Source organism: Euprymna scolopes, chromosome 25, assembly GCF_053919585.1.
Source record: "Euprymna scolopes isolate OS-2025 chromosome 25, ASM5391958v1, whole genome shotgun sequence".
Classification (NCBI taxonomy): domain Eukaryota; kingdom Metazoa; phylum Mollusca; class Cephalopoda; order Sepiida; family Sepiolidae; genus Euprymna; species Euprymna scolopes.
This window is the reverse complement of record NC_136506.1, coordinates 69,826,458-69,854,070: the sequence shown is the minus strand read 5'-3', so window position 1 is coordinate 69,854,070 and position 27,613 is coordinate 69,826,458. Positions and strand designations below refer to the sequence as shown.

At 31.8% G+C, this 27,613-nt stretch overlaps 2 protein-coding genes across 2 annotated transcripts in view; one reads left to right on the top strand and one right to left on the bottom strand.

Moving 5' to 3' along the window:
• LOC145247428 (BRCA1-associated RING domain protein 1-like) overlaps positions 1–9,368 on the bottom strand; it is a 129,600-nt gene extending 120,232 nt beyond the window's left edge. The window contains exon 1 of the mRNA XM_080109186.1: positions 9,194–9,368. The gene's annotated coding sequence lies outside the window, so the exon portion shown is untranslated. The remainder of the gene's footprint in view (positions 1–9,193) is intronic.
• Positions 9,369–9,405: 37 nt separating this feature from the next.
• Positions 9,406–27,613, top strand: part of LOC145247427 (E3 ubiquitin-protein ligase HECW2-like) — a 328,541-nt gene continuing 310,333 nt past the window's right edge. Inside the window, exon 1 of the mRNA XM_080109185.1 lies at positions 9,406–9,639. The gene's annotated coding sequence lies outside the window, so the exon portion shown is untranslated. The remainder of the gene's footprint in view (positions 9,640–27,613) is intronic.

The window sequence follows — 27,613 nt, the reverse complement described above, 5'->3', positions numbered from 1 at the left end:
TGGATAGTAGATGCTAAATTGATACAGTAATCTAAAATTCATCTCTGTATAGGATGCATTCTCGAGACCCTTATTAATAAATTAAATGGGGTCATCAATTTTTAGGAAAGGTTACCAATTTACATCCTTAAATAATGAAATGAAAGTAAATTCAGGAAAAGAAGGCACTCGATAAAGAACACGGAATCACTGAGTTTATGTAAAATAAATGACATTTATTTGCATGAAAGAAGTATTAAAATAAAGTGTTCCAACATGTGTTTTCTTGTGATTGAACTTTTTAAAGGAGTGATTATTAGTGTACAGATTTTTTGTATATGACACAAGGCTTGAAAGTACTGAGTGATAAGTGAGTCACAGGAGGGCTTGGAATAAATATGACTCATTTCCTGGTGGAAACAGTCTGTGATCCATATAAATGAATGTGTGTTCACATTGTAAGGACAATCGTTTGGGAAACGAATGTTTAAAGTGAGTTTTGAGTTCTCACAGGATGTAGGAAATTTTCACAATTGGTATTATAGATTATCTGCAGCCTGCGTAAAACCATGATAGATGTTTTAACATCTCACAAAGACAGAGCTTCCTTGAACACATGCTGCACTTGAAAATTTTGAGAGAAAAACTGCTTTGATTTTAACAGGCAAATGGTTTTATAGTGCCCACATACTGCTTCAGGACTGACCACCATATTCAAGGGAGCGTAAACAGTTTTTTTGCTTTTATGTAAGCATGTGGTCACATGTCATGTTCCTACAGGTTTTTAATAACGTGTAGGCATTTCAAAGTGGTGATCGCTGTAGAAATGTTCCTGGCTGGACGTAGTGGGTCGCTACATCCGAAATGTGATAGCGTCTTGGCGCTATTGTTTTTTTTTTGTTTTACCTTAGCACCAAAATTAACAGGTTCTAGACCATTCGTGTGATATTTTTCTTTGTTGATTGCGGTATGGTGCTGGTCCTGTGCAGGTCTAGGTGGTCCACCCTCTTAGGCTTTATCTTTACACTTTGAAAAGGGGGTTAGTTTATTGCTAATCGCCGAAGGCGCCGCTACCAGGAAATGCCGGCGGGGCTGCTCAGGCATTTTTTCGGGTCAGAGTGTTCGTCCTTGAGGACACAGACTTTTAAATCCTACTTTCCGACTCTTGTATCACACTTTCCTGGCATGGGAAATTATTGAAAAATATTAAAAATGAAGACATACAATTTCTAATTAGATATTAGTCAGGAAACTATACCTGACCCCAAAAAGACTGTTAAAGACCTCCCCGCCAAAAAGGGTCAAATTTATTATGGTCAAAAAGTGTTCAGTTTACATTTAAATTTATATAGCCAAGTAATCCCCTCTTTAAAATAATTATTCAAAATCTATTTTCTTTAAATATCGGATTTCTCTAGTGACATGGAATTTTTTTAATTGATGACGGTCAAAAAGTTGGTGGTCAGGTAACGTAAAATTTATGTAGGAATTTATGAATTTAAAATTTTTGTAAAAATTTCAAAATCTAAAACAGAATTCTCTAGGCACATGACAGTAAATTGTACACAGAACAAAAAGGGGGCGGGGAATGGTCTGTAAAAACAGGGGGAGGGTGATATATTACGAACAAGTACCAAAACTCTAGACTTAAAAAAAAAAAAAAATAAAAAAATAAAAATAACTTCTCCACATTCCGTCTCAATATTACAACTATCTGCCTGAATGTATTTTCTAATGACATTATTTAAAGAAAATATTCTTAATATGAAAGGGACAACAAGAAGTGTGTGCACATCAAAGATAACCAAGCCCCTCCTACCAAAAAGACACGCAGATTTATTTTCTTGAAGCGAATAATAGGGTGTTATTTAGAATTACACTTATTTAAAACAAAAATACAGAAAAATAGGTATGGACAAAAATGGGCGGACAACAATAGGGGAACCTAGTTTTGAAAGCCGATTTGTCGTAATTTTTTTGTAGGTTTCCGAATACTTTTTGATTGTATTTGAAAGATTAAGGACTAAACTTAATTTCCAAAAGGGAAAAAATATTTGCACACGTGAAAAAAAAAAAAAAAAAAAAGTTGTGAAAAAATGTTTTCACGGCGAGCTACTCTAGGTGTATCAGAATTTGGGGGGAATTTTTGACACCCCTAACATGAAACTGCGAATAAAATATAAAAAAACTCGTAATTTCTCCGTTTAAAGTGGGTTGTTTATTTTCTTTATGCAATATACTTCCAAAATAAACTATTAAAGTTGTTTAAAAAATAAAAGAAATATTTTTATTTTTTAAAAAACTGTTTAGAAAATGCCGGCGCGTCTTCATGCAGCCATTTTTTTTTTACATAATGAAATCAATTGAATTTTAAAAGTTAAATATTTTTTAATTTTTAAACTTTAAAAATCTATCAATTTTTCTATTGATTGAATTTTTACGATATTTTCAGGGTCAATGTGAAATTTTATGCTCTTTCCAATAAACCGAATATAATATTTTAGACAAACGTTTTATTTTAAATTCACCCCCCACACCATTTTGAAATGTCTATTAAAATTTAAATAATTTACGCACAAAAGTTTTATATATCACAAATTGAAGATAAAAGATCAATAAATAAAATATTCTAATTTAAAATAAAAAAAGAAGTGTTTTTTTGGTAATTTACCCGTAAAGTCCAAAGTGTAAAACCTTTTTTTTTTAAACCACGCTGATTTGGGGTTTTTTTTTTTTAAGTGGAAGCTGTTTTGCTTACATTGTCAAGTAAATATTGGACACTGATGGCAGTTTTCTCTATTTCATTCCATGTTTTCTTTTTTTTTTTTAAGATATTTAAAAAAAAAAAAAATTCACTCTATAAAGTAGAATTAAAATAGATTAAATCAAAAATTCATGTATTTCTTGGAGAAAAGAAAAAAAAATAAATTCATCGACTGTTTTCTTTTTTTAAAGGCAAAAACTTATAAGTAAAATGTGACTAGTTTTACCTATGGGGACATATTTCTTTATGCACAAGGCTAGATGGCTAATGCAAACGTGTGGTTTTTATGTCATTCTGTCCATCCGTATTTCAAAACAAGAACAAACACTACTTCCGGTGTTTTGCTAACACACGTAACAATGCTTATGTAATAGTGGCTTTTTCAAATAGTTGTTTAAAAAAATTCTTTTATTTAAAAAAATACATGGAATTTAAAATACAAATATGGATAAATTCTTAATGAAGAATGGAAGCACCCATTGAATAGTATTATTTTTATAGGTAAGTGATTTTTGGGGAATTTATATATATGTATTTATCGAAGCAAGTTAAAATTTATTGATTTTCTTTAAATCTTTTTTAAAGAAAACTGATTTAAAAAAAAAATAAAAATATTGCATAATTTGCTATTAAACCTGTTATTTTTTTTTAATTTGGTCATTGCTCCTTTAATTGAAAAAAAATTAGGGGTTGAATTACATTTTTCAAGTAGTTATAAGCTTAGAAAGATAGGAAGTCGAATTACTCAATTTTTTATCCCGCATTTTTAATGTTTTCTGACACACCTAGAGCTACTCAATTCAGCTAAATTTTGAAGTTAAATAAATTCATTGTAAAAATCCTTTAAAAGATAAATATTAGTTTTCTGGGTCTATTTTAAAGGTAATTAGTAAAGTCCTAAGATTTTTTTTTTATTATTTATTCAATCTTCACCCCAAATAAGGCAAGTGCCACTTTGAAGTAGGGGGCTACTATCGGAGACATAATTTGCAGGGATATTATGAAGGGAGAGGAGTAGAAAGATGTTTGTTCACATTATACTTGAACTTCTGCATATCAGTACAGTTGGGAAAGCAGTATCCCGGAAGGGAGTTACAAAAACTTGCAGTTCTGGGGAAGAAACTATTGGAGTAAAAGGCTTTCTTACACCTAGAGATCTCTACTGTAAAGGGGTGGGACTTAGTTGCTTGTCAGGTTAGTCGAGGGTAGTCATGTTGAGGAGGTACAAGTGCTTGCAGTTCGTTAGAGCATTCACCATTAAAGTATTTGTAGAACAGGCAGAGGGATGCAACATTTTGTCAATGGGACAGAGGCTGAAGTGTAGATGACAGCTCAGGACCTATCAGGTTGGCGACTCTTTTGAACCCTGTCCAGGAGTGAGAGACAAGCAGCAGATGCACCAGCCCAAATATGACAACAGTACTCCATCCATGAGCGAATGGTGGCCTTATAGAGGTACAGGATACTTTCAGGCATAAGTAATTTTCTGGCACAGTAGAGAGAGCCTACCTTCTTTGCAGCAGCGTTGGCAATGCTCTCAATGTATATATTCCAGTCCATGTTCCCTGTAAACGTTAGGCCGAGGAGTTTAAAGGAAGTACTTTCAGGCAGTGTGTTCTTGGCCATTGTTATTGGTGGTATAAGAGGTTTCTTGTAATTATTGAAGGAAACAACCTTAGTCTTGGCAGCATTGAAACGTGACCATCCATTTTTTTCCCCATTCCACTACAGATTGGAGTTCATCCTCTAGTGTTTCTGCCATTTCCTTAGATATGCGTTTATTTGTTTTCCCCTCATGCCTGTTATAGAGGGTGGTGTCATCGGTAAATATACCCATCTCCGAAACAATTTTATCAGGGAGGTCATTTATGAATATCAGGAAAATTAAAGGTCCAAGGATAGACCCCTGGGGTACTCCTGCATTTATATCATATTGTTTGGATATAAGACTGTCGAGAACAACTTCGATTTTTCTCTTACTTAAGGATTTAATTACATTATGTATTCTTCCAGTGATACCATATGATCTAATTTTTCTTAGAAGACCATCGTGCCATACCCTGTCAAAAGCCTTAGATATATCAAAGGCTACCGCTCTACCCTCCCCCGTTTTGTCCAGTGAACGGTATATACGTTTAGAGACTACAGTTAAGATATCTGCTGTTGAACGGGCTTGCCTAAATCCATATTGTTTGTCAGTCAGGAGTTTAGCAACTGTTAGGTGTCGGACTAGGTCTTGATTAACTAATGACTCAAGATATTGAATTAAATAAAAAATTAAAAAACACCTTGTTTGTACAAAACAAATTAATTAGCCCAAAACGCCATTCGCAAAACGCAACAAACTAAAGTTTTTCTAAACACAGAATATACGGAGGCCCAAAATTTCAGCCAGTCAAAAGACTGTTAAAATGACGTCATTTAATTAAAAGGGAGGAAGGGGTATGATAATCCCCCCCAGACGTGCATCCGTACATTCCTATTCTGAATGTTTCTATAAATTTTTCCATTTTTTAATTTAATTATTTTTCTATGTTCCTGTTTTTAAATTAATTATTTTTTAATTATTGTTCAATATTATATAACAAATGTGTTATGCCGAAAGTTTCATATAGTTGCAAGCAAGGAAATTAAAATCTTGCTTATAAAAATTATGCGAAATCTGTAATTTAAAAAAAGTAGAAATATTTTTTGCAATTATAATTTTTTTGTGTGAAAATGTTAAATAAATAAACAATGCTTAATTCAATGGTAATATCGGTAGTTCGATAAATTTATTTTTCTTCAAGTTATATCGAATTCATTAATACGGACTTTAGAGGCTTTTTTCGTAATGTTCTTGTAAAAATTATTTTATTTTTATTGTTACAAATTATGATGCTTTATTTATATAAAAAAAAGCAAAAATATATTCTTGTGTATTTTATTTACTACTGAAAACCATAACTTTAGTAAAGGTGTTTTTGGTGTATTTTTTTAGATTAGATCCACCTACCCAATTTTCTTTTAAATGACACCTATAAAAAGGTTTTCGGAGTTTGTATTAGTAATACAATGTATTACTGTACACAGATTCGAAAAAGTTGTCAAAAAACAAATATATAACAAATAAATGTTATCAAAGGCAAGATAAGTTACTTTTCTACCTAACTGGATAATTTTCTAGTGTGTTTATTTAATGTAACATGTTTATTCAGCTCGAAAAACAAAGTGTTTACCAATGTATTGGAAAATTTAAAATGGCACCCGACTCTCTCTTAGACACAGTAAGGTTTGGAAAAAGAGTTATAAATAAAAAACACTAGACAAAATACTGTTAGAAACTTGTTCAATATATGTTACTGTAACATAGGCTGACATATATTCGGTGTGTTTTTAAGAGTATTTTGCATATTTTGAAATCCTTTTCCCAAACTTACCACCTCAAAGAGAGAGTCGGGCGTCATTTTTAATTTTCCAATACATCGGTAAATACTGTTTTTCGAGCTGAATAAACATGTTACATTAAATAAAAACACTACAAAATTATCTAGTTAGGTAGAAAAGGAACTTATCTTGCCTTTGATAACATTTATATATTTGTTTTTTGACAACTTTTTCGAATTTATGTGTACAGTAATACAAAGCCGGATTTCGACTATGCTGAATACGAAAATCGCATTGAAATTTTGCAGAAATAATTAGTTATCGAAATATAAAAAGTTGTACTATGCATTATATTCTTTGGCGGCCATCTTTTTTATGCGCGTGCAGTGTTAGTCATAGAGAAGCAGATTTGTTTATAGCGCGCGCACGCGGGTAAAAAAGATGGCGCCAAAGAATACAATACATAATACAACTTTTTATATCTCGATAACTACTTATTTCTGCAAAATTTCAATGCGAGGTGGACCTAACTGAAAATTTATTTTTTGTTTAAACAAATACATTTCCACTAAGATTTAAATAAAAATCATTAGTTCATTATATTCCGCGTTCATTATTTGCTAAATACTGAAAATTTCATTAAAATTGGTTAATTTCCTGATTTTTAGATTATTTTTTTTTTAATAAAGGGAGGGGTCAAAATGTTTATACATTTTGAGCATCAGCATTCATTTTGCCCGTACCTACAGAAAAAAAGCTTTATGATGTTTGTCACAGAACGAAGATGTCATATTCCAAAAATGACGTAAATTGATCAAGTAGTTTCTTAAATTATTTAAGAAAATCAAATTTTACGATTTTTAGCGATTAAAAAGTTTTTAGTTTGCATACAAAATCTCTGCAGTTAAATTGACGTCCTTGAATTTGAGCAAAATTGAAAACATTGGCGCCCAACAAGCAGTTAGTTCTCCCATTCAGCTCGTCGTAAAATTTGATTTTCTTAAGAAAAAAAAGGGGGCGGACCTGAAGGAGAAATCACTACCCCTATATATTCGTGCCCAATCAATAACAATTCACTGAAGAAATTGCAAAGTGTCAGAAATTTCGTGAAAAATAAAATGAATTATTCCACCTCGTCTTTCCAAGCTTATAACTCATCGAAAAATGTAATTCAAGCCCTAATTTTTTTTTTTATTTATTTAAAAGGAGCAAGGACCAAGGTTTCATTAAAAAAAATTAAAAACAAAACAAAATAAACAACGTGTTTTTTTTTTTTTTTAAATGCTTTAAACTTCGGACTTTACAGGTAAATTTCTAAAAAACACTACTTTTTTTTTTGTTTTAAATTTGAATACATTATTTGACCTTTTCTCTTCAATTTGTGATATATAAAACATTGGTGAGTAAATTAATTATTTACTTTTTAATAGACACTTGAAAATGGGGGGGGTGAATAAAAAAAACGTTTGTCTAAAATATATTCAGTTTATTGGAAAGAGCATAAAATTTCACATTGACCCTGAAAATATCGTAAAAATAGAATAGAAAAATTTTGATAGATTTTTAAAGTTTAAAAATTGAAAAATATTGAGTTCGTAAAATTCATTAGTTTTTTAAAAAAATTAAAAAAATATTTATTACTTTTAAAACAACTTTAATAGTTTATTTTGGAAGTATAATTCATAAAGAAAATAAACAACCCACTTTTAAAAGAGAAATTACGAGTTTTTTTTTATATTTTATTCGCAGTTTCGTGTTAGGGGGTGTCAAAAATTCCTACAAAAATTCTGATACATTTTGGGGAGGTTGAGGTGTTTATTTCGAAAGCTGTTCTTGGGAGGGGGGGGGGGGCTATTCTCATTTAGGTCTGAAAAAAAAAAAAAAAAAAAACTTCATAAATTTACGTGATTTTTGGAATATAACATCTTTGTTCTGTAGTTTTTTTTTGTTTTGTTTTTTAAATAAGTATAATTTTCATTAAGTAACAGAAATAAGGTTAAATACTTATTTATACTTAGATAACTTGACAAACTTCGTACATTTTTTTTTTGCATTAAAAGACAATTTTTATAAAATTTCTATAAATCCGAAATTTTCATTAAAAAAAATAAAAATCATTCTTAACGTCTACAGTTTACAGACCGTGCTAGATAATCTTTTCAATTTTTACGTAATCTTGTTAATTTTTTTAAATGAAAATAGAGAATAGTTAACAACGTCCCCCTACCGACGTTAAGAATGGAGGAGGGAATTTTTTTTATTATAGACAACAAACCGAAAAATTGGCCAAGAAACACATATAAATAAACGGTACCAAAAGACAAGTTACTCTTCCATTGGATTATTTTAACGTGTTTGAAACAAGTAGTGTCAAACGCTTAAGATGATGGAGTGGACATGACGCTCTCAGTTTCAGAGTCTCAACGATCGCTCAAAACTCGAAAATAAAACAAAATAATGATAGAATAATAATCTAATAAATGTCACCGTCGCAGAATGAGTTTCTAAATAATAACGTTATTATTTTACAGACTGTAAATTGTAGAGGCACAAGGTTATTGCATTTGCATTTTTAAAAAAAATCTTAAGACTTTTTAAATATATAAAAAAGGATTGGTTTAAAATTTCTGGAAGTTGCGTTCATTGAGCTTTTTTATACGCGTTCACCAAAATTAAAAAAGTTGCTTAACTGCTCTAAACGCTTAAAATGTATACGCTAAATCTAGCGATGATCTACCACTGTAGAAATCTTTCTTTTTTTTTTCCGCTAAAATAAAGTAGAATCTCATGGGGAGGGTGAACAGTCCTAAGATTGTTGCTATTTACTTTGCCTCCCAACGAGGGCAGAGTTAGACACCAGGGTCGTTTTTAACGCGGAGAAAGGAACAAAAAGAATCTTATCTGTATATTCATAAACTATGTGATTCTTTTCTAGTTATTTTGCAGATTAAAACCATATTTGATGAATAAATATCCAAAGAGACTTTAAATATGTAAAATAAGATTAAATAAATAATTTTGTGCGTTTTCAGTCAGTAGTCATTCAGTGTTAACTGAATAAGAGAGAAGAAAAAAGATTTTCACCTTTTCTTTTGCTTTGGATTCGGTTTTAAATCGATAAAGTAGTTTGTGTAGGGTTTCCTGTTTGCTTTCGAGTTCGTCTTAATCGGATATCGTTGATGAATTTATAATTATTTTTCAGTTTAATTTTAAACAAAAGCGGCGTTTATTATTTTGAATAATGAGTAAAACGCGCCCTTTTTTCCTCAAAATCGGAAACACTTCCGGTTTCGTATACTTCCGGTTTTGTTGAAGTACTTCCGGTTTCATCCTAACATTCTCCGATTTTTATTATGGAGGTCGCAGGCTCGGGCAAAAAAACAGCCCTCGTCGTAATGGAAAAAACAGTTCTAAAGTCTTAATAACCGTGATCAGGAAGGATCTGCCATCGTTTACTGAGGAACGAAGACTCTGACAATCAGTTTTACAATTTAATTGCGAAAATCCGACGAGAATTGCGACTTCTAAAGGTAAAAGTAAAAAAAAAAAAAACTCAACTATGTTTCGTCTGTCTTTAGTATATTATTATTATTATCATCTCTTTCTTTCTCGCTCTTTTCACCTACGTATACTCGCATATACTTCACTTATAGCTATAAAAAATGAATTATACGGATTAATAATTAGTTCATTTGTCTTTATTTTATTTTTATTTATTAAAAACTATATGAAAATTAACCTGTCTAATTATGACCGGAAGTAATATTGCTTTTCATTTATATAAATAATAATAAAAAATATTAATAATAAAGAACCTATTTTTTTAATTTTTATTTATGATTAATGTAATTTATATATATTTTTTTTTTTGTATTTTCATTAATTTCAATCTTTCTTTTATACAATTTTTTTAAATTTATTACAAATTTTTATTATATATATATAATATATATATATATATATATATATATCGTTCATCAGTTTTTGACATTATTTGATGCTTTTAATATATAGCATGTTCTTTTATAAATGTTTTCTTTATCTATGTTCATAAATCCTATTAAATCACTTCAATTTGTTACTTAATCGCAATTAAAGAAAAGCCTTGATTTTAAAGTTAATTTTTCATTTCAGTTATGCAAGTGAAATAGATTGAATGAAATTGACGTCATTTTTGTTTTGTCCATTTTCTTCCGAATTAAATCTCACCTCAACTTTTCTTTCAAGACCACCCCTCCCGCTCCCTTAAGTGCTTAAATACATTTTTGTTTAAATATTCGACTGAAAATCGTATCGTAAATCAATATTTTAAGGCTTTTTTTTTTTTTTTTTTTTTTTTTAAATCGCTTTGGGTAAAGTTGATGTTAAATGTTCTCTTGTTTTAATGGACACAAAGTGAGGGCTTCGTTTTTTATGTTATGACCAGAAATGTCAAATTATTGTGGCTTGTATGAAGTGACGAATTAAAAAAAAAAAAATACAGGATGATAAATAATACAATCTCCTGAAATAAAGAAATAAGAGATTGGATTCGGATTAGGTGTTCAGTGCGTTTTTATTTATTTGTTTTGTTTTTGTTTTTTTTTCGATAAATTAAGTATATATTCTAATCTTTAAAAAATGCACTTTTCATTGTGACGTCCTCGTGCAGTCGTGCACTTGCAGTGTTTAATCTCGATATTGATTTCATTGAGACAATTTCTTGTTTTTATTTATTTTATGCCATTATGTGACTTCTACATTTTTTTATTTACTATTTATCGATTTATTTAAATAAAAGGCAGTAGCGTAACACAAATAAGTTGTTTTTTTTTGTTTGTTTTGTTTTTTTTACTGGTGATCTTCAATGGGTGGGCATGTTAAGACTGAAAGCTATTCGAGAATAAGGATTGTCAGTTGGCGATGAACAACACATTTACGGTTTTTATTTTGTTAATTTAATTGAACATGCAAAATACGAACCGTGCTGAGAAATAGCGTTATTATTCTGACGAAAATTCTCTGAGACCAAAGATAGTGGATAAATCAGAGTTGCGGAATTTCTTAAGGGGGGGGGGCGTTTAGTAACTGTTCCGTACTTTCACCTAACAATTTAATAAGCATACCTTAAAAAGTGATTTTAACTTGAAAAATCATATTTAAAAAAGTGCAGGGGGCAGGCAGGGCTCGTATTCGGTATTTTTCTTACGACCTGCCAGTGCCACAGTATAGTATAAACAGCCCCACAACCTCCCATGTTAAGAACGGCTTTCGGAATAAACGCTTCCCAATCTCGAAAGCCGTTCTTAACATAGGGAGGTTGGAGGTTTTCTTTCGAAAGCCGTTCTTAACATAGGGAGGTTGGGGTTGTTTATATTACGCTGTCGTAAAAAAATACCCGGTGTTTTGAACGAAAATGTTAACTTTAAAACGTTCTAATCTTTCAGTTAAGGGCTTCCAAATTTCAAGTTTCACGGAGTATTTAATTTTTTGTTACTTATGTGGAGTTTCAACGTTTTTTTTTTTTTGTTTTTTTTTACATAACTATAAACTAACCCGAAATAATTTTTAGATTTGATTCGGTTCAAATTCTTTAGAAGCTTTTTTTTTTCCCCCAATAATTAATAATCAAAATGGCCGATTTGTTTACGAGTGAAGAAAAATGCATTCTGGTAAATTTTAACCCCCCCCCCTTTTTTATAGAAATAGGAATTAAAAGTTTCAATTTAGTAATTTTAAGCTATTTCATTTACAAAAATATATTAATTGTAATAGAATAGTTCTTATCCAGAAGTCACTCTATATTTAAAAAAAAATGGTACGTATCTGTGACGATCTTTATGATGGAACATACTCGTCTCGGGACGAATATGTCATATTTCTAAAATCATGTAACTTGATCTAGTAGTTATATATATATATCATTTATTTATTTGCGATTTTAAGAGTAATTTAATCTGATGCTAGTGCAGGCAGAGAGTGATCCGCGCTATTTTTTAATCGTATTTCCAAGTTTAATTAAAGTTTTGTTTTTTATTCAATTGTAAGGTTGAACTATAGAATAAGTACAAAACACCCTACCCTCCCCATGTTAAGAATGGCTTTTTAAATAATAACGTTATTATTTGCGTCCGGATCACTCTCTGCACTAGTACCTTATTACAAGGCTTATTTTGATCTTGATAGCTGATTTATAAAACATGATCGATCAAAAATTAGCGTCGCAGTCGCACTTCCTCATAAAATTTCATTTTCTTAGTTAAAAATTACTAAATCAATTTACGTGATTTTTAGAATATATCTTCGTTCCATGACTCGTACCTACATCATACAATTTTTCTCTTTTTTTTTTTTTTAATTAAGCCAATTTTTAAATAAGAACCTATTTTTTTTTAATTGCTCCTAAAACAAATACAAATCAACAAAACATTTAAATGCGCCACTATTTTACCATTGAGTTCTTGTTTTAATTGAATATTAACGAAATATTTTATCATTTTTAGCCAAGACGCGTTTTTAGTTTGCTACGAGTCCTACTAGAGCCCTTCCCCTCCAACCTAGAATTTCTATTAAGGGGTGGAGGCTTTCATTTTCTTCGCTACTTCCTAAATTTAAGTGGGTTAAGTTGGCAGTTTTGGTGCTTGTATAGAATAGACCCCATGGCTGTCCATATTAGCTCCATAAACTCTGGTAACAAAACAAGTTCCAACAATTGAATGGCGACTACACTAAATTAAACTAATAGTTCCTGAAATCCTTATTTACGTTCCATTTTATTTTTGCTTCTTTATATTGTTGCGTCTGATTTTTTTTTTTCCTCCGTTTGTTGCAACAATTTACAAAACTGATCTAAATATATCGGTAAAAAATAAAATACACCTGAAAGAAAGCGTTTTGTTCGTTTTCTGTTTGTGTTTTCCGTTTCAGGAACCCGAATTAATTCTATATGGTCGCCTTGGCTGCTTGGAGCTCGTTACCGGATTTTACCTTGTCAATATGGGCAACCATGGGGGCTGATCTATATAAGCACCATAGTTATAATAGCATGATTATTTATTCATTTTTTTTTTTTTTTTTCATTTTTTTTTTTTTCATTTTTTTTTTTTTCATTTTTTTTTTTTTCATTTTTTTTTTTTTCATTTTTTTTTTTTTCATTTTTTTTTTTTTCATTTTTTTTTTTTTCATTTTTTTTTTTTTCATTTTTTTTTTTTTTTCATTTTTTTTTTTTTTCATTTTTTTTTTTTTTCATTTTTTTTTTTTTCATTTTTTTTTTTTTTCATTTTTTTTTTTTTTTCATTTTTTTTTTTTTTTCATTTTTTTTTTTTTTTCATTTTTTTTTTTTTTTCATTTTTTTTTTTTTTTCATTTTTTTTTTTTTTTCATTTTTTTTTTTTTCATTTTTTTTTTTTTCATTTTTTTTTTTTTTTTCATTAATTCACTTTCTATCGATGAAATAACGACTTTACAAGATGTTTAAAACCATGATTATATTAGAAATCCTCTAACTCCATTAATGAACCCGACACCAGATAATCCGTTTTGGATTAGCTGTAGTAGTAAATGTGTACAATTTGAAAACAAAAAAATCTTTTTAACCCAATTTTTATGCTTGTATCAAGTACATTAGAAAGGAGACATGTGAAATTAAATTTAATCTCTGAATCAACACCCTCTCTCCTAAAAAAAAAAAAAAAAAAAAAAAAAAAAAAATGCACATAATACTCGCATATTTAAAGAATCCACTGTATTGGTAGTCGTGTGCCAATCGATGAAGTATTGAAGTGGACGTTTATAAATGATTCATATTGTGATTTCTGTTTTATGAATGGATACTACCGTCATGATGATAGTATGACGAACACGCCATTGATTGTATATGGCTATTGTTTTGTAGCTTTAATTTGGAAAATTAGTTTTACTATTTTATTTTTAGGTTATATTTTTACTGGAAACAAAAATAACTTGATTCTCTTAACTAAATGATAAAGCCACTGTTTTAAAGACATTTTTTTTTTTTAATTTATGGTTCCGAGGCAGAATACGGAGCGTGCTATTTTTAAAAAAGGATTTTCTAATTAACTTTTTATCTTTCGTTTATTGTTAGATGAAAGTACAGAATAGTTATAAAATGTCCTCCATGTTAAAAATAGGTTTCTAAATGATTTTAGCACAGTCCGTATTTTGCATTACCAAATTTATTTTCAAATATTTATTGAACTCTAATATATAAACGGCTATATGTCTGTCCGTCTCCATATTTTCAAATTCTATCTCCCCCGAAACTAAAAGTCGCAGAGCGGCTCTCTCCTCCGCTAAGAGCCTCAAATGATTGGGTTTTTTACGGGCCTTTTATGGCTCTTTAGCCGGTTAAAATAGTTTTTAAGAGGTCAAAGATGGGTCAAAATTGAAAAAAATCGTTAAACATTTTGTATCTTAGTGTATTTTTAACTTTTAATCGGTTTATATGCGTGTCACGCTGGTACAGGAGTAACTTCACCAGCTTTGAATGCTACAATTAAGGTTTCGATTCTAGCTGATGGCACCTATATATATATATATATATATATATATATATATATATATATATATATATATATATATATTGAAATCACGACTCTATAATAATACAAGGTGGGGCAGAGCAACTTTCTTTTGTTTTAATTGATATTCCAAATAAGCAACTTGCTCTGCCCCACCTTGTATATACGAAATTGGACAAATTAAAATATATTTACGCGTATTTTACGCCCGGTCAAAGCCACGGCCGTCTCTCGGTGGTGGTGAAAAAGACCCCCCCCCCTCTCTCTCTCTCTCTCTCTCTCTCTCTAGTATTAAAAAAAAATTCAATAGCGTTATAAACCAAAATTTTTAAAATCATGGCATTTAATTGCGAATAGAAAGCATCTGCGTTGAATCATAAACGTCGGCCATTTGGATCTAATTAATATTTAGAAACTTTTTCTTCGTGATTATACAAAATTTGAAGAAAAATTGTATAAAAAATAGGTTATCTATGATTGTTATTGTTTCCAGTTCGCTTCCAGTTGACTCTCCTCATGTTAAGAATGGTTTTTCTAAATCTTTTAGGAAAGCTCTTTTTAAAATGAGGAGATGGGGGGTGCTTCTTTTACATATTCTGTACTTTCACTTAATAAACAAGAAATTCAATTAAAAACGAAGGAATTACCGGAAGTGAAATGGAAACGGTAATCGTAAAGATAACCGAAAGTAATCTGTGGCCTTAAAATTCCTAGCAAATCTTCGTGTATTGGAAGACGTCCAGTTTTTTAGTGAAATAGACGTTTCTATTTCAGAGTGGTTTATACTGTTTTTTTGTTTTGTTTTCCTTTTTTTGTTTTTTATGAATGAATTCTACGACGAGCTCGCTATTGACGGTATGTTTTTGTAGCGTTATTTCTGAACAAATATTTTTACTATTTAGTATCAGGTTCTATTTTTACTAAAAGGAAAAAAAGAGCCACTTAATGATTGCTACAATTTCTGAAATTATGTGAGAGACACGCACGTAGCCGACTTTTTCGTTGGCTAGGCAGTGGCTTTTTGCCATTTACAACGAACCCTTTCTCGCGAGTTTAAAATTGAACGGCTCTATATAGCATTCCTCCTTGGGAGAACCTCGCTATTGCGTTAGAAGGATTGGGAGGGGGGTTGAAGCTGGATGCTTTCGGTGATGCGGAAACTTTGACCTGGATTTAGCGTGTCATGCAAGGATGGACCGGACTGTAAACTTGGGCTTCTTGGGCAATACTTGAATGTTTGTGAGACGTAGCAAACAGCAGCAGTGTACAGTTTTAGAACAGCTGACAGAATCTTTACTTGCCTCCCCACGAGGGCTAAGTTAGAAAGTCTAGTTTTAGGGAATGGGGATCCAACTTTCTAAAGAAGAAATGGGCATTTTATGATGAGTTGAAAATAAAAATTGCTCCAGTCTAGAAGGATTTCCCCGCAAAGTATCAAACAGATACTACATTTTGCTTGTCATAGATTGTCATGGCTACCTGCGCTTCAAGCTGGAATTAAAGTGTATTATCTGTTCTGTTCTGACATGGGAGGTAATTTTCATGAGTCTTCCCCACTTCTTTGTGACTGAGGAAAACTGGCAAACTAGCTAGCTAGCTTCTGGCCAGGTATTTTTTTTTTTTTCCTTGGGTCCAAAATCCAACAAAATCTAGGTCATTCTTGGAATAGCCATTACCCTTTTGACTGCAGTATATTAATTCTGTGCAGTTCAAGGACGTCCACCTTCCTAGGGTTAGTCTGTCTTTCAGATAGTTAAGTTTATTGTTTGTTTACTGCCCGGGAAATGCCGAAGGGGCTGCCCAGGCAATTTTTATTAGGCCAGAGTGTTTTTCTAATAGGTGTGCTGGCAGAAAGATGTGACACAAGGTAAGAAAAGTAAAGCCAGTGGTTTTACTTTTCTTACCTTGTGTCACATCTTTCTGTAGTGAGAAAGAAAGTACATACCAATTCTGTTTCCACCTTAGTAAGAGGAGACGGACTAGTTTAAAATTGTCACAATACAGTGTCCCATTTTGTGGAGTTGGATTTTCATCCCACATTAAAAGAAAGACTTTGTTTATAAGAGCCATACATGATTATGATTGTATCGCATCGATGTCACCAATTTTATATGAGCTAATGTTAACATAAATGCTAAGGTTACCTTTTATCTCTATTGAAAGGATCACAAAAAAAAAAAAGGAAAACAGGCTGATTGGTTATGACATGACTGAAACACCTCCCAGGGGTGGCTCTTCATCTCCCAACCCATGTAATTTTATCAGAGGGACGATATGCCATAGTTCAAAATTTGTATTTATTTATTTACATTGATTATTTGATTACATCGGAGTCACCAATTTTGTAGGAGCTGATCTTTGCAAAAGCTGTAAAACTATTTCCTATAACAGTCTCTAATGAAAGGATTGCCAAAGAAAGGAAAATAAAAGGCCTTCTATAAATAATATATATATCTTGGAAGTTTTTGAACCTTTAAAATTATACAAAAAAAAAACTATTTAATTTTTATTTTTTTATCATTCGTTAGAAAACTATTTAGTCAGTAAGTCATTTAATAACCTGCAATCACTGCATCAACTTGTTCTCTCGAATTCACTATAGTACTAATCATCATCAGTTGTTTACCATGAAACAGTGTGTGTGTGTGTGTGTGTGTGTGTGTGTGTGTGTGTATATATATATTTAAACGACTTACACTGTTTGGTGTAGGTTGCCAGAAATTAAAATGGTGGAGAAAATCCTAATAATAAAGGTTGGCTGATTAAAGTCTTTTTGATGATCACTTCAGATAAGGATAGCTTTGCTGAATGTCTAGTCTATATGGATAGGAGAGAAAGCGTGCCTGAGAGCTCTCTACCTGCCCTGCAAAAACCTAAAGGACTCCAGGAATTCCGTAAAATGTCCAGTTGGAAACATAACCATGCAAAGGAGTCTGCTTAGTCAAAATGTGATCAAACAACCTCACTAGGGTTGATTTCTGCCAGATGAAAGAGATGGGGATATTTTTTGTTTTGTTTTATTTTAATTCAATTTTCATCCCAAATAAGGCACAGTGCCACTTTGAAATAGGGGGCTGCTATCGGAAACATAAGTTACAAGGATATCATGAAGGGAGATGTGCAACAAGGTGTCTGTTCACATTACACTTGAACTTCTGCATGACAAAGCAGAATCCCGGAAGTTTAACTGCTATGTCTAACTTTGCCTTTGTGGAGACACGAGTACTTTAAACTATTAAATGTTGATCACGTTAACCCTTGGGAATATGTATTACGCTGGTTTTTGTTTGATCAAACTAATTATACGTAGCAGCAAACATTAGTTTGTGTAGTTTCCTACCCCTGTCATGTTAAAAACTGAGCAGGGCTTAAAGATATACTACCCCAAAGAAAATACTTTATTGTTGCTGTTTCTTTCTCATCAAATTTTTCTTGGAGTTCATATATTAGACCTATTGCTCTTTCTACTTCTTGTAAAATTGATTCCCTTTATTGATCTAAACACTTTCTTGGGTGCTTCTACACTATCAGAACAAAATTTTGTAGTCGATAAATGGAGTTTTCAGATAGAAAAAGCAATGGTTTCTACTGATTTTTTTTTTTTTTTTTTTGTCGATTCTATTAAATTATAATGGTAGCTTCCAAATTTTGATATAATCATCTTAAAAATACAAGGAATACGTAGATACCATTGTTTTAATTTGAAATTCAGTATTATGATTTCTGAAATTTCGTCCTAATAGTGTAGAAGCGGCCTTTCTTGCACCTGAGATTATTCTCTATCTCTACAGATCTATTATTAGACTATGTATGAAGTATTGGTGTAATATTTAGGCTGGTAAATATCCGTCCCATTTGAGGATTATTGATAAAATGCAGAAATCCCTCTGTAATGTGACTGACTCTTTCTTCTTCACTGCAACCTCTTTTTCACAGACGTGATGTTGTTAGTCTCAGTTTTTTTTTATGAATATTATGCCATGTGTTCTTCAGAATTGTCTGATCTATTTCCTGCTTCTTTTCTTCCAGCTTGTTTAATTCATTGGTCTAGTGGTCTCCATCAATTCACTGTTTTAATACTTCACTGTAATACAGCTTCCTATTCCAGTAACTTCTTTTCCAGAGCTACAAGCTTGTGGAACTCTCTTCCTGCTGACTGTTTTCCTCCTGCATATAACTTTGTTGTTTTTTTTTTTGTTTTTTCAAGACTAAAGTCAATAGTTATCTTCTGTCTTTGTGATAATCATCTTTTGTTCTTGTTAGTTCCTTACCGTGTGCTTCTAGCGATTCCATAAAAATATTAGATAGCCACTCCAAAATCCAAATGACCGTCAACTTTATTATAACATATCTAATACTAACCTGGATGCTTGCTGTTGCCCGGATATTTGGAGGTGTGTTGAGCAAAAAAAAAGGTAGTAGGCAGGCAGACTCGATACCATGATATGAAGACAGAAAAGAAAGTGGAGGTGTGTGTAAGGGTGTTGGTTGAGCAAAAAAAAAAAAAAAAAGGAAACTTGCAAGTGCAAAAAAAAAAAAAGGAAACTTGCAAGTGCAAAAAAAAAAAAAGGAAACTTGCAAGTGCAAAAAAAAAAAAAGGAAACTTGCAAGTGCAAAAAAAAAAGGAAACTTGCAAGTGCAAAAAAAAAGGAAACTTGCAAGTGCAAAAAAAAAAAGGAAACTTGCAAGTGCAAAAAAAAAAAGGAAACTTGCAAGTGCAAAAAAAAAAAGGAAACTTGCAAGTGCAAAAAAAAAGGAAACTTGCAAGTGCAAAAAAAAAGGAAACTTGCAAGTGCAAAAAAAAAGGAAACTTGCAAGTGCAAAAAAAAAAGGAAACTTGCAAGTGCAAAAAAAAAAGGAAACTTGCAAGTGCAAAAAAAAAGGAAACTTGCAAGTGCAAAAAAAAAACGGAAACTTGCAAGTGCAAAAAAAAACGGAAACTTGCAAGTGCAAAAAAAAACGGAAACTTGCAAGTGCAAAAAAAAACGGAAACTTGCAAGTGCAAAAAAAAACGGAAACTTGCAAGTGCAAAAAAAAACGGAAACTTGCAAGTGCAAAAAAAAACGGAAACTTGCAAGTGCAAAAAAAAACGGAAACTTGCAAGTGCAAAAAAAAAAAGGAAACTTGCAAGTGCAAAAAAAAAAGGAAACTTGCAAGTGCAAAAAAAAAAGGAAACTTGCAAGTGCAAAAAAAGAAAGGAAACTTGCAAGTGCAAAAAAAGAAAGGAAACTTGCAAGTGCAAAAAAAGAAAGGAAACTTGCAAGTGCAAAAAAAGAAAGGAAACTTGCAAGTGCAAAAAAAAAAGGAAACTTGCAAGTGCAAAAAAAAAAGGAAACTTGCAAGTGCAAAAAAAAAAGGAAACTTGCAAGTGCCAAAAAAAAAAGGAAACTTGCAAGTGCCAAAAAAAAAAAAAAAAAAATAGAAGTAGTAAGCAGGTTCAGATCCATACCGCAAAGGAGTAAAAGAAGGTAAAAAAGAAAACAAATGTGTCGTGTTTGCTGTTGCGCTCATCGCCAAACCAGAAGTGACGTAAGTTTAAATTAAGGCTAGACAATCGAAAAGAGGCAATAACTTTCAAAAATATCGGTAAAAAAAGCGACCCCTCCCTGTAGAAAAGTGTCCAGTTGAGGGTGAAGGAACTAATGTTTTTAACCAAGTTTTCAATATTTATTGTCCGAAGGATCAAACTTCAAAATGATACCGATCTCGTAAAAATCTGTCAGCTCTGTCGAAAGTTTTAGGCAGACATACATACATGCCTGGCGTTGCCTGTGTGTTTGTAGGTGTAAAAAGAAAAATTTGGTAGGGAGGTAGGCTTGAACCCGAAGCATTGAGGCGAAGGTGGTGGAAAAGAAAGTGTCAAAAAACCTTACCGCTCGGCCAGGATGGGAGAGGAACTGAAAAGCGTTTTAATTTAACGATTGAAAACTTAAGTGACAGGTGCTTGAATTTAATGAGGTTAAACATCACGCGACTTTGGCGCTGCAAGCCAGTTTCTGCATATTTGTTTGTTTCTCCGACAAGATATTGGGAAAAACAGCTCCACTAAAAAAGGGGAGTGTCCAAATGCATAGCAGTTGTCTGATATGATGGATTTTTTTCTCCACATTGATCAAGCCCCATTGCTTTCGGCACAAAAGGCCGAGAACTCGCCTTCACTTTCAGTTTTGCTTTTTTTTATACGGAAAAGCAAAACAAACGTGCAGCTAGTGAAGAAAATCTCGAAAATAGTGTGTAAAAGACGCCAAAGTTAAATATACACGCTAGCTCATTTCGCAAATCTTAGATATTATAATCTAGGTAGTATATAAAAGATTCTAAAAAACAGTAACCACCCCGAGCGCATCCTTGAAAAAAGCATTTGCCGGACATACACAAAAAATGCACACAGACACGTTTTTGCTTTTTATTATTATAGATTATGATTATGACTTCTATTTGGTTTATTTGAACTATTGATTTTGAATGTTCTTACAATGTTTCAACTGATGTAATCTCTGACCTTCCTCAGATGCATATTGTTGACTTCTGGAATCTGCAGAATTTCGAATGGAATCCTTTATTTGATCCACAGGGGTAGCATGCTCTCGTTTCATCAGTCATGACTGAGTAGAAGTTTTAAGTAATTCACAATTGTATTCTTCGTATTGACCACACTGAGGATTGAACCTTCAACCTCCAGAAAAGTGTCACAACTGAATGTTACCTAGTACTTCATCTATTACATCGCAGATTCTCATGGCAGTCCGAATAATACAAATCATCAATCCTCATCTGAAAAATTCGGAAAAATTAACCTTAATTTGTTTGATCCCTGAAACTGGGTTGTAACATTTGTTTCTCCACAAATGCTGAACCAGTGCAAGAAGTTGTTGGAAATATAGTCAGCAGTATTCTTGTGTACTATATTTTGCAATATAACCTCACAAAAATGTAGACCAAAGATAACTCCAGAAACAGCCGTGTCATCGTACGATCTTACAGATTCCTATTCCTCTACGTCTGTTGTGCTTTAGTCAGCCAATTTTTTCACTTTTCTTACGCTAACAGAATCTAGGTCATTTCTGAAATGGCCTTTTCCTTGTTGACTGAGATATGGCTTTGGTCCTATGCTGTTCTAGGAGGTCCACCTTCCTAGACTTTGTCTTCTCTCTTTGAGAAGAGGTTAGTTTATTGCTAATTACCTGAGGTGCCTCACTCTGGGATAGCAGATGGGGATGCCCAGGCATTTTTTGCAAGTTAGATTGCTTCTCTTTAGGGGTGCTGGTTCTTCAATCCCACTTTCTAACCCTCATGTCACATTCCCACTGTGGTAGGGAGATAAATAACACCACTGATTATTGCAGTTGTGATTGTTACAGAGTTATAATAGTGTTGTATCGAGAGGCTACTGTAATAAACTATTATAAAATACATTATCTTAATAGTCTCCACTCTAAGGTTTTATAAGTTTTGAACAAGAAAAAAGTTTTGAACAAGTATAAAGTGCTATATTTTTTTTTTCTTCGATTTTTTTGAGAAAATGATTTAGAAAAGTTTATATTTTTTTATTTGATGACAGTGACACCTTTAAAACCTTTCCATAATAGCTCCTGTTGACAGTGCCCATTCTGTCAAAAATAATTATGCATAGTAGCGGGACCTGTGGAAATTCCACAGCAGACTCTTTCATATTTAATATGTTGATGTTGGCATTTTGTGAATGTTTACTGCAATTGGAGACGTCCTGATATTATTGTAGCTCTTTTGTTAAAACTGCGAAAGTATTTAAGTTAGCAGGGAAGCCCAGCATAGCCCAGTTGTAAAATATGCTAAAATTTGATATTTAAATTTATGCACATTTGCTATTCGTTTGAGAGTTCTCCTTTTTCAGGGGAGCTTAGTTTCCCCAACATCATGGGGAAACAAATAAATGACACGGCGGAAAGCTCAACTGGCCTTTAGCCAACCTTCATTTCTGCACCTACTAGTAAATCAACTTTTTGATTAACATCGCTAAATTTGAACACTTCACTTCCTATGGCTTCGTAGCGTAGCAGTAAGATGTTACATTTTCTATCACTTTCTTTTCCGCTTTTGGATTCATCACTGGTTCGAGCCTCTCTCCCTAACACTTTTTTTCTTTTATACCTCCACACATCCGGGCAACGCCAGGTACCCCTGCTAGTTTTAAATAAAAAGTAACATTTCTTTTATTGATTTAAAAAAAAAATTTTTTTTTTTTTTAAAGAATATTTAGTTTTTATTTAGTATTCTATTTATAGTAAGATATAGAATACTATTTTAAAAATAATTAAATTGCTACAATTTTAAATAAAGAACAGATGCATTTGTTTTATTTTAAAGAATATTTAACTGATAATAACAATTTCTTTTGTGGAACGAGTAAGTTTCTTAATATTGACCCAGATAGAAATTTATTATTTAAGAAGCAATAAATGTAAACTTGACAAATTAATATAAAAATTGCCATGAAATTTTCACAAGTTCTGCTAGTTTCAATAAATGTCACTCTTCATATATACATGTCACATGCCCCCCCCTCCGCCTGCACAACCGATACTCAGTATGTAAATTAAGTAGAAAATAGGTCATATTATATCTATGCTATTCATAAGGATAGAAGTAAAGACTTGTAGTTGAGCAATAATAATTTCTTAAGGTATGTCGTTTATGATATATCTTTTATGTTTATGAAGTTTATTTTTGATGAAATAAAAGTGGAACAAATTATGGAGTGGTTGTGACCTAACAAGTCACGAATGCTGTCTGTTATCTTTTAAAAGTTAACTTTTTTTTTTCTCTCATTATTTGGAGTCTTCAGACTACTGTTTTCGTCTTTAGTGTCAATTTCACAATGTTTTGGTCAATGTAACCTCTGACCTTCTTCAGCTGTATTATGTTGAACTTGGGAATGTTTCTGTTAAACTCAGGAATTTTGGGTGGGATTTTGAATGGAACCCTTTATTTTCTTCACGGAGGTAGCATGTTCTCCTTCCATCAGCCATGACTGGATAGAGGTCCTAAGTAATTCACAATTGTATTTTTCGGTTGCCTACACAGAGGATTGAACCATCAACCTTCAGGAGTATACCACTTTTACAATTGATTTTTCCAAGTACTCTAACCACTGCGCCACAGGTCTTTGTGGACTTTTATTTTTGCCTTGGAACAAAGAATAGTATATTTAGTGCTACACTTGGTCTATTTTGTTTTCAGTCGGTGAAGGATAAATCCTTCTAGATTGGGACAATTTTGTGTTTCAATTTAAAGTGCCTCTATTTAGGGAACTGGATTTTCCTCATGTTATTTAACTTTGCCCTCATGGGGAAGCAAGTAAATATGAATATTGTTTTTGTTTTTTTTGTATTCTGGCTACAAACAGTGTAGTATCTGCTCGGATACTAGTTTATTCTGCTCCTAGTCAGTGAAGGATAAATCCTTCTAGATTGAGATAATTTTTATTTTTGTTCCAATCGAGAGTGCCCCTCCTTGGGGTTGGATTTTCCCCATATTAAAAAAGGCAAATAAATAGAAACTTTTTTGTACAATTTTAGAATACATCGATTTTTTTTTTATTTTTATTTTTTTTTTTGGTCATATTAACGTTACTTTTCCCTTGGTCAGACGGTTTCTAATATTTTTCAAGCTTGTTCAGTTTTCAAGGTTCAGTAGGTCGATTGTCTCCAAATTTCAGTATGTCTAATCACTTGCTTCCAAATTTTCCTTGACCAGTCAACTTTCCTGCAATTCAAGACATTCATGCTTCTGTAGCAGTTTATCCAGGGGAATGAACGCTCCACATAATCATACTAGTGTAACTACTTACCCTTTTTTACCAAAAACACATTTAATAATATTATGTAACTTTACTATTCATATTACTTAGATTCTTCGGATTACTGTTTTCATCTTGAGTGTTAATCGTGCACCATTTTGGCTAACATAACCTACAACCTTCTTCAGGTGTATCTTGTCGAACTTTGAAATTAGGAGAGAATTTTGAACAGAACGCTTAATTTAATTCAAAGGAGTAACATGCTCTCCTTCAATCAGCCTAGACCATGTAGTAGAAGTCCTAAGTAATTTTAAATTATATTAAGACTTCTACATGGTCATGGCTGATGAAATGAGAGCATGTTACCCTTGTAAATTAAATAAAGAGTTCCATTTGAAATTCTCTGCAGATTTGGGATTTTGGCAAGATACACAAGAAATACTTGAATAACGTTGTAGGCTGCATTAGTTGAAATGTTGAGAATGACACTTAAGATGAGAACAGTAGTCTGAAAAAGACAATCAATCTTCGTCTCCAAAAGTCAAAAACATGGTAACTTTACTAGATTTCTGCTGTTTGTATTGATAAGAGCTGTTGGATTTCTTGAATAACAAAGCAGGAAATGGTATCCTGTTCAAAATCACTCCAAAATAGATGGTTTGGTCTAATTTTTTCCTTTCAAAATTTTAATATTTGGAAGAACCAAAACTTAATGAGAACTGTGTACAACAGGGTTAATCCTTGGCCCCACCCCCCACACAAGTGATTATTTACACCTGTATATTGCTCCAATTTCTCATTTTTTTAGACATTTCATCCGGTTCTTGGGTTTTTTAAACAAAATAATATTTCCTTCATTTTTGCTGAAGCAAGTCTAATTTTTCATTCAATATGGTGAGATTGTGTTACCAACAAACCCTTAATGTACGAGTTCAACAGGATGTCTATTAATTGTCCTGCCTTTTCGTAAACACTACTTCCTTTCAGGTGATATTTCTTGCCAAGCGACTCTAGTGTTAGTGTAAATGCAATGGAATTTTTTCTCTTATTTTTTTCAACCATAATAATAGTGATTTTTGGGTCATGCTTTTTAATATCCTTGAAACATAAGTTAGTCACTGCCAATACTAACCAACATACAGCATAATCACATTGATACACCATTTTCATTAAATCACCAAAGTTAAGCAACATCGAGCCTAGTCAGTATCAGCTGGGAGACCAGGCACTGTATGTAGGATATCAACACTTTCTTGCAAGAAGTTCAAAAACCTAATGTCATCTCCCTTGATTAGAATATACATGCAACTGTGAATGGCTTATGAATTTAATATTCCCTTGACACTTTCTTCTTCAGAGGAAGCCTATTCAACATGCTTAGTATGAATGTTATGTAAAAAAAAAAAAAAAAAAAAAAAAAAAAAAAAATTCCCACCAGGCATTTCTTTATAATAATCTAATGGAATACCGAATCCAGAATTCATATAAACCATAAATATAGTATTAGTTTTAAATTTGGATGCTTTTTCTTTCCCTGAAAGATATTCTACAGTTTTGATGCCATCGCCTTCATGGTGAAGTTTACAAAATTGTGCCACATTACTCATACTGTTGCCTAAAATATATACCAAGCACATCCATATCATTGATGCTCACACCGATTCTTTTAAAAATGTAACTGAAAATTTTATGTAGAGCAATTCTTTTTTCTTACATATTTTTTTAAAATCTAATTTTAAGTTTTCTTTATGGAGAATGAGGAGATAGATATGAACACCTAAATTGTAAAAAGTTAAAAAATGTGCTCATTAATTACTATGTTGTCTAGAATATAAATTTCAAGAGTCATAATGATTCTTTCATTAGTTAAGAAGATTAATCTGTACATAGAAATATAAATATGCAAATACACACACCTTACATATATATGGGTTTGTTTTACTATACACATAGATTTGAAAAAGTTGTCAAAAAACAAATATATAACAAATAAATGTTATCAAAGGTAAGATGAGTTACTTTTCTATCTAACTGGATAAGTTTTTAGTATCTTTATTTAATTTAAAGTGTTTAATCGGTTCGAAAAACATGCTGTGCTTATCGGTATATTTGAAAAAGACATGCCAGCTGGCTCGCTGTTGAATACGTTAAGTTTGTGAAAATGAATTCAAACTAAAAAAACTATGCAAAACTCACTCAGTGTATATATATATATATATATATATATCTCTGTGACATAGGTTGACATATATTCAGTGGGTTTCTAACAGTATTTCGTATAATTTTTTAGTTTGGATTCATTTTCACAAACATATTCAACAGCGAGTTAGCCGCCATTTGTCTTTTTCAAATATACTGATAAACAGTGCATGTTTTTCGAACTGATTAAATCTTCTACATTAAATAAAAACACTAAAAACTTATCCAGGTAGGTAGAAAAGTAACTTATCTTGCCTTTGATAACATTTACTTGCTATATACTTGTTTTTTGACAACTTTTTCGAATCTGTGTATAGTAAAACAAATCATATATATATATAATGTATATGTAATCTGAATCTACCTGGCATTGCACAGAATTTAATGAAGGTATTTTAGCTTTTAATTATTTTATTTTGTATCTTCATTTTAAGATGGATAATTTCTGTTATATTCCTCTTGATTTTTATTATCCATGACAAAGTAATTAAAACAATTGTAGATAAGTATGTTATATTGTTGATAACTTGATTTATGTCATATACTCTAGGTCATTCGAGCCGGCTCACTCCAATGCATTTAATCAGCCCTGAATAGAATGAGGGCTGATCAAACACGGGTCCATTGCTAATGTTGAGACAAATGATAGTCTCAATTACATTAGTGAATACCATAGCCAATAACATTATACAAGAATAACAAATGAAAATGCTTAGTAGTTTGATTTGTTAGCTGAAATACTATTTGGGTTTGATTTTGAAAGCCACAATAACTTTTAGATTTTTAGCTTTCTTTTCAAGATTATTCAGCATCATATTCTATTTAACATCCGTTTTACATGCTGGCATTTATTGGACGACTTTTTCAAATTGACTACCCAACTAATCTGTCACTAGCTAGGTTTTTATTTCTTTATCTCAAACCTATCCTTTTCCGATGATTTTTATGGCCTTCCCCTGCTAACTAATTCTACCAACTCGACTGTTCGATATTTACTAACCCAAGGACT